The sequence below is a fragment of the Littorina saxatilis genome, unplaced genomic scaffold (genome assembly GCF_037325665.1).
Source record: "Littorina saxatilis isolate snail1 unplaced genomic scaffold, US_GU_Lsax_2.0 scaffold_963, whole genome shotgun sequence".
In the NCBI taxonomy this organism is placed as follows: Eukaryota; Metazoa; Mollusca; class Gastropoda; order Littorinimorpha; family Littorinidae; genus Littorina; species Littorina saxatilis.
Genome location: NW_027128455.1, coordinates 1 through 7228, shown reverse-complemented (window position 1 = coordinate 7228; position 7228 = coordinate 1). Strand labels below are relative to the sequence as shown.

At 41.9% G+C, this 7228-nt stretch overlaps 1 long non-coding RNA gene across 2 annotated transcripts; it reads left to right on the top strand.

Annotated features, from left to right (window-relative positions):
* Window positions 1–1194: 1194 nt before the first annotated feature.
* Window positions 1195–6789, top strand: LOC138956806 (uncharacterized). Of its 2 annotated transcripts, none has more exons than XR_011452804.1 (4): window positions 1195–1474; window positions 3164–3232; window positions 4306–4400; window positions 6635–6789. It is a non-coding gene; the product is annotated as an uncharacterized lncRNA (long non-coding RNA). The 2 variants fall into 2 exon arrangements; XR_011452803.1 differs by having other exon boundaries at window positions 1196–1370.
* Window positions 6790–7228: the final 439 nt, after the last annotated feature.

The window sequence follows — 7228 nt, the reverse complement described above, 5'->3', positions numbered from 1 at the left end:
GGCGGAAACCCCGGAACCCCCCTCCTCCCCCCTGGATCCGCCCCTGCTGTCTGTCTATCTATCTGTCTCTTTCTATGACTTTATTTGCGAGGGACCGGATGTGTGAGGGTGATTTAAACACGAAGCAAAGATATCAAATCAAAATAGAAAGACACACAGGGGGCATCCAGGCTACCACCGGCACGGTTGGCCTAGTGGTAAGGCGTCCGCCCCGTGATCGGGAGGTCTTGGGTTCGAACCCCGGCCGGGTCATAGGGGAAAGTCGCTAAACCTGGAACAGTTAAGGAGAAACAGCCGTACCAGACAAAAAAATGGATATTGCAAAGCGTTCTTTATATTGTCACATACTAGACTCTATCAGTAAATAAACGAACCACATAAAATAAAATAAAAGTCACGCAACTCATCAGACTGATCATTATAAAAATGTCTGCATTTGTTCCAGGTTGGACGCATGGGTGTGTAAAGTGGAACACTGTGTTGTCAAACTCGGAACACATACAAACACACCCTGACTCTCTTTCTAGCTCTGTCTATGTCTCACACACATATATAGCTGCAAGAAACAACACAATCAACAAACTAACCAACAACTTCATACACACAGATATTCTACTTCATGGAAACCCCTCCTTGCAAACAAAAATTAACAAAAAAATCTTTTTAACAGTGCAGGAATTTATTGGACAGTCCGGCCGTTTCGAACAGATAAACATGTAAAGTGAAAACAAAATCGATACGTCTACTCGTCTCTCTCTCTCTCTCTCTCTCTCTCTTTCTCTCTCTCTCTCTCTCTCTCTCTCTTTCTCCACCCATTGCACACCGGTTGGACCGTATATAAGGTAACGTCAAATTATGCTTGTGCAACGTATGTGGGAGTATCACTTATACCCTCAGGATATCTCTTATCCTGTTGCGTAGCGTTACAAGCAGAGAACAGTATACCGAAATGGGAAGGGGAAAAAATGGATCGGGAATTTACAGGACGTCCGCTGTGCTCTCAATCTTCAGTAGTTATAAGTCCCTCTTAGTTTATCCGAGTTGAATCTGTCTAGATAATGCCATTTTCTCCACCCCATCTTTTGTACTTTTTTAATTTTTTTTTTGACTGTGCTTGAAATGAAAGTTATTTGTTAGATCGTTTCTACTTTTTTGTCACTTGAAACATGGCGGACATCGGATGAAGTCACGAGTGGGGCGCTTTCGCCCTGCGAAAAGAAGCTTCGTGCCGGTTGTGGATCGACTACAGTACAAGTAGGGTCGGCAGGCCCAAAACACGCAAAATAAACCTAGATTCCTCTTCTGGTTCCTCGCGTTGCGAGTCGTCATGGGTTCGCTCCTCAGCCGATTCAACCCAGCAAGGACTCCAAGTAGGTCAAGGACTGGGAGACGGTGACGGCGACTGGGCAAAATCCCAAAGTAGACTAGATCATTAGATGAAAGGACGTTATACCCATTCCTTAAAATTCCAAAGGTATGTAAATGACTTAGGACATAAATCGGAGGGTTAGATTGCAGTTGATTCGGAGCAATGAATTTACAACGCTAAAGTTCAAAACTTCTACACCATGACCATACAATTTACAAATTACTTTTTTTTTTCATTCAATTTCAAACTCAAAGATTCCATTTTGTTCTGTCTGTGTTTGAACTGCATTTCGACTCTCAGCATCATGATATTGATAATGACGCAGAGCAATCAACACCTACTGAGCTAAGTTCTTTGTTATGTCTGTTGGCTAGTACAACAGTACAACTTGAACTACAAGTACAAGGGCCATGAGGTTGACATAATTTGGGGTTGGTTAATTTTGTTTGTGATGTTGCCACATAAGGCTTTAGCAGTTTTTAGTCCCATGACTCATTGAATGTTTTAAAGATCTACATATAAATGTCTACACACCAATGTCTCATGCACTTCCTGTTATGATGATGTATTGGTAACAATTCTGCAGATTGCTCCAATTGTAATACTCACTAATACTGGTATGATCATAATGACATGTAGTACTCACTACTGCTGACTCAATCAGTCAATGAAATTAAGCCATGAAACTACAGTGTTGCAACTGGATTTGTTACACATATTATTTGTTATGCGGTGTCTGCATGAGGAGAGGTACAACCTCTGTCCCCTCTGTTAAAATAGCAAAATCTAGATCGGCACTTTTCAGGGTGAGTACGGGTAAGGTCATCAAATCTAGTTTTTATGCCACATGTTTGCCAAGATCTGCAGTCTTGGTTGGAGCAAAACAACGTTTGATTTGGAACAAAAAGGACTGGGTGGTCGGGTGGTAACGCACTTGCGCTCAGAAGCGAGAGGTTGCGATTTCGACCCTGGGTCAGGGCGTTAGCAATTTTCTCCCCCCTTTCCTAACCTAGGTGGTGGGTTCAAGTGCTAGTCTTTCGGATGAGAAGAAAAACCGAGGTCCCTTCGTGTACACTACATTGGGGTGTGCACGTTAAAGATCCCATGATTGACAAAAGGGTCTTTCCTGGCAAAATTGTATAGGCAAAGATAAAAATGACCACCCAAAATACCCGTGTGACTTGGAATAATAGGCCGTAAAAAGTAGGATATGCGCCGAAATGGCTGCGATCTGCTGGTCGATGTGAATGCGTGATGTATTGTGTAAAAAAAATTCCATCTTACACGGCATAAATAAATCCCTGCGCCTTGAGTCCGAGTCTGGAGATACGCGCGCGATGTAAGACTTCATATAACATCCTGACTGCTTGCTGTGCAGAGGAAGTGTTCTTTTTAAGAAATGCATTCAAATAAAACAAATGGAGAAATGCCCACTGAACAGAAACAGCCAGGCTCCTAATGTGTGGTATGAATCCAAGTTGAGAGAGATCAGCTGAGCTAGGATTTTACATGGAACAAGATCATCCCTCCACTTGCATACATACCAGAAATGAACATACAGTGTGCTTGATGTGGTGATCAAGTGACATTTTGCTATGAATTTGTTTAAGCAACTAGTAGCTTCTTCAGCGTTAATTCATTAAACAATTACTCTTGTTCTTAGCACATAGAACACCTTGCTAAGTTAAGTTATGCGTGTGTTTGTTATTGCAATGTAAGACCTCATGACATAGATATTATTATATAACAAAATAACACATGATGAGATTCTAAATATGTTTTGTTTACTTGCAGGTCTCAGTTATTACCAAGCCCTGCCTCATTCTTCCCGCAACAGTGACATGGTGCTGTTATAGAACACAAGTAAGGCTTTTGATCATTTCCAAAATACACTAGCAATAGATTGTGAGTGCAACTGGTAGTGGTAATGAGAATATTTTACCACAAAAGGCTAAAGTACAAATAACAGATTTATGATGTTGGAAAAAGAAGTCCGCCAGAGCAAGTGATTAGTGTACCAGTTAGCTAGGGTGGATATATTATATAATTACAATTTACAGTCAGCATAAAATGTTGAGGCCAGTCTTGAATTGTTCTCGCCCTGTGAATTCACCGGCAAATCAGATGGCATGAAGAAATCAATGGTATATTATGCTCTGCATTGAATAAACCATCTCCAGTCATTCTGAGTGACACACCTCTTTAAAAAAAACATGCCAGTAATTAAATCCAGGCTACATGGGGATGGAAAATGACCCTGGCAATTTCAACCCCTGCTTGTGCCTTTGTGTAGCAGGATTGGATATGGATCTTCAAAGGCCTTAGTTCATTTGTTTGTATCATGTATGACGTTATAAGTTAATACTATTAGTCAATTTCAAATAGCAGAGTTATTTCAGAGCTTTCTAACCTCAAACCCTGTCTGCCCCGTGGAATCTAGTTTGTAATTCAAAAGGGTATTTTGATTTTGACTCAGTTTCTTTCTTGCAAGTTCATTCTTTTCTCGTTCTAGGTACTAAACCACTACTTATGACTGCCTGCATCAGGGTTATAATTTATGAAGAAGTCAAAATGCACATATACTTATAACAGTTTACAATTTAAAGGCACACTTGCCTTGTCACTATAGTGTGGGTCACTGTCTCAGATATTATATGGCTATGCTTTAACATGGAATCCCTCATCTTGGCCACATACCATCTTGCTGTGGTGAGTTAACTCAAAATATGGGATATTTTCACAAACATTCAAGCTGATCTATGTTGGTATGCGTCCAAGTAGAGGGATGATCTTATCCCAAGTAAAAGCCTGACAAGATCTGAGACTGTGATTGTGAAGCAAAATGTTTTACATAGTAAAGTAAGCCTTTAACGAGAAAGTATGTCTATTGCACTGGGTGTTTTATTATTATTACAGTATATATATTTTTCTTCCAGGTAGTCTCTCTTTAAACTGACTTTCTACACCATGGTGTCTCTGGCAGTGTTATATTGGCAGAAGACAGTTGGAACTGGATATCCTCATTTAGATGGTAGGCATGTTTTCGGCTTTTGTGTTGCTTTGGTGTATGTGTGTATGGTGTGTGTGTGTCTGTGTTAAGGCCATGTCAGACGCACAACACAAAACAGTGTTTCCTTTCAAAACAAACACAAAACAGCGTGTTTCCCATGTGACATCCCCCAAAACGCGTTTCAGAAAACACTGTTTCGTGTTTTTGCATCGTGTTTTGGGTTTTAGAGAATGCTCTAAAATCTAAAAACACGTTTTGGTAGTCAGCCAATGAACGCGGACGATCAACTCAAGTGACTCGGTTTCCGGCACCACGGAGATAGAAAAAAATGGCAGACTCAGATGTGGTACCGATTCAGGGTAGTATCGGACCCATGAATCCTAACTAGAGTCTATGGATCCTGTCACGATTGAAGAGAGGCAATAATATCAGTGGGCGCTGCCAGCCGTGTTGTTTACAAACCCAAACACAGCGCGGTAGCTGAACGGGTCAAGCTGACACTGACTGTATCAGTGGACACTGACCGTATCAGTGGGCACTGCCAGCCGTGTTGTTTACAAACTCAAACACAGGGCGATAGCTGGACGGGTCAAGCTGACACTGACCGATATTTCTGTGAAAACACGCACCGCGCTTCATCTACAGGTGTGTTTCGCATGTGACATCCCCTCTTTAAAAACATGTGTTTCCCCGACGTTTTGAGATGGTGTTTTTGTCGAAAACAGGGTTTTGTGTTGTGCGTCTGTCTCCGCCTTTAGACACATACCAGAAATAAACACACTGTTTGCATGCTGTGGTGAAGTGACATTTTGTGATTTGTTTTTTTAATGAACTAGTACAGGTAGCTTTTACAGCATTTATTCATAACACAATCGCACTTTTTGGGGTATGTGAACAAGTTAAGAGATCAGGGTTCGACACTAGCGGGGGCGGGGGGCGGAACGCCCCAGAGTTTTGTGTTCCGCCCCAAACATTGCCGAAGCTTGGGGCCCACTCCGCCCAAGGATAAATTCCAACAATGACAAACCGAAAATTCTAATGCCAGCAGAGCCAATCACTAAAAATCGCCAGTCAAAGTCGTCACTGAAATTTGCGTTACGATCAATGCCGCAGGCAAGAAAAAACACATTCAAATCGTCGAAGGACAATGTCGTAAGGGAAATAACTCGCAGATTGCGCTCTTTAGCGTGAGAGATAAGTATCGCCTTCAAATGCCAAACGCAAAATGGGGCGACACATCCCTGGTGTAAAAAGACATGGAAATGAAGATGAAGAACAGGGTGGAGAGAAACGAAAAAAGGAGACCGATGCAGCCAAAAGCGCGAAGCGCTGTCGTAATTTCAATGTCAAATGGTTGAAAGAATTTCCCTGGCTTCAGTACGATGAAGAAAAACAGACAATCCATTGCCGCACGTGAATACTGAGAGTGGGCCCCAGATTTTTTTTTTCCGCCCCAGCAATTTCCATCTCTGGGGCCAGTGTGGCCCCAGGCCAAATTAGTTAGTGTCGACCCCTGGAGATCATGTCTTATCCCATTTTAAAGCCTTACCAGATCTGAGACGGTGAGCCAAATTGTTTTCATGAGAAGGAATGTGCCTTTTAGTGAAAGCTATGTACTTTACAAAACATATTTTAAGAAATGAAATGTGTTACAAGTAACAGCCATAGGAGTGATAGCCTGTAGGTGGAATAATAATCTTCAATTGCCTAGAAATGATTATTTGGTTAAGAATGACCTCTTCAAGAAAATTAATGCAAAGCATTTTGATGTTTGTGACGATTAGTTACTCTTTATCACGTTTGGTCGCTGATTTTGCTGTCAGTGTCAGTGTTGGGCAGGTGTGCGTCCATGATGTCATTGCTATTGAAAACTAATCTGTACTGTAAAGTAAATGTACCCATACATGGCAGTTGTCTGGTCAAACCGGGGGCCAGCCATGACTGGGACTGATGTATCCTCAGGCACTCGACACCAGGTGGGCGTGGGCCAGTGGTTGGGGTGTGATTCCCTGCCTTACACCACCACAAAGTGTTGTATCAGTAGACAAGACTGAGCAGAACTTCTGCCCCCCCCCCCCCCACTCCCCTCACCAATTGACCACTCAGTGCCATGTGCCTGTGGCTGTATCATAAACACTTTGTGACAATAGTTGTTACCTCCTTAGAACATATCTTGTGATGCTCCTCAGTGTTTGATGTATGCTAACTGGTGTACTTATGACATAGTGTTCATATGAAAGTTTTATGTGTTGCAGCTCATCCAGATCACAGGTACACAAAGGAGCTGGTTCCAGTGAAAACATAGGCACATGGAACTGCTTATGGACTACTTTAGAAAGTGTGCGGTTACAACCAAGACTCTCCAGTTAGGAAGGTCTGCGGAAGGGCGCTTGTTCTGTTTCCTCGGACAGGCTTTTCAAGACTAGGTAGGTTAAACCACATGATTGGGCTTTAATTATGAATGCACTTCAAAGTTCACTTATTTCAGGTAAAAAAAAACCACAGAGCTCTCTTTCTCTCTCTTTCTATTGGTCTGTTATTCATAGAATGACACTAACAGTGACACAAGTAAAAAATCTGTATCATTGTCTTGACCTCTAGAAATTTGGTAGAGAATAAGATGACTAATAGTATTATTTTGATTATTTTATGGTCATTACTGTGGACTCCCCCCCCCCCCCCCCCCCACACACACACCACCCCACCCCTGCCCCTTTTAAGACACCCCAATCTAAGACTCCTTCCTATTAATGACCCTGTTTACGCAGACTTCTTGTTCATAATCATAACATCTGTAAATTCACTCCCATTTTAAATTTAAGACTTGCTCCTTTTTAAGACCTGATTTT